This window comes from Herpailurus yagouaroundi, unplaced genomic scaffold, assembly GCF_014898765.1.
Source record: "Herpailurus yagouaroundi ecotype Mexico unplaced genomic scaffold, PumYag 192, whole genome shotgun sequence".
Classification (NCBI taxonomy): domain Eukaryota; kingdom Metazoa; phylum Chordata; class Mammalia; order Carnivora; family Felidae; genus Herpailurus; species Herpailurus yagouaroundi.
The window spans coordinates 22,372,574-22,373,175 of NW_024412423.1; the positions used below are offsets into that span (position 1 = coordinate 22,372,574).

The 602-nt window shown below is 76.2% G+C and overlaps 1 protein-coding gene across 4 annotated transcripts in view; it reads right to left on the minus strand.

Annotated features, from left to right (window-relative positions):
* MACROH2A1 (macroH2A.1 histone) overlaps window positions 1-118 on the minus strand; it is a 79,139-nt gene extending 79,021 nt beyond the window's left edge. For 3 of the 4 annotated variants that reach the window (XM_040444521.1, XM_040444518.1, XM_040444517.1), the window contains exon 1: window positions 1-117. The gene's annotated coding sequence lies outside the window, so the exon portion shown is untranslated. The other variant, XM_040444519.1, reaches the window with a different exon arrangement.
* Between the last annotated feature and the right edge of the window lie 484 nt (window positions 119-602).

The window sequence follows — 602 nt, forward strand, 5'->3', positions numbered from 1 at the left end:
CGGCGGCGGCGGCGGCGGCGGCAGCAGCTAGGTGTCCGGCCCGTGCCCTCTCGGCCGCTCGCGCCTTTTCTCTCCGCGCTCGTCGCTGGCCCGCCCGCCCGCCTCCTCGCTTCCCGCCCGCGCGCCGCGCGCTCGCCCCCTCCGCCCGGCTCCGCTGCCGAGTGAACTGGAACCAGTCGCCGCGGCCCCGGGATTCCCACAATGCACAGCGCGCCGCTCGTCACATCCCATGCCGTCCCCGCGCGTCCGGCCACCCCTCCCGCGCCACCCGGGCGCCCCGGCCTTGACCCCAGCCCCGCGGCTGCGCGCGCCGCGGCCTCCGCGCTCCGCCGCCGGGACGTCTGTCCGTCTGTCCGTCTGTCCGCGGGCCGCCCCAAGGCCCTGCCCGCGGGCACCCCGCCCCGAGGCTGGGCGCCCGACGCAGAGGGGGGGGGGCCGCGAGCCGGGGTGCGCCCTGAGCTAAGTCCTCAGAAGGGGTCTGGTCCCTCGCAAAGGCGCTTCTCTGGCGCGCGTCGCAGCCCGTGGGTCTCGAGCGACACTTCTTGAGTGCCTACTGTGTGCCTGGCATGGAGCACGGGACTGTAGCTGACTCAGCCCTAAAA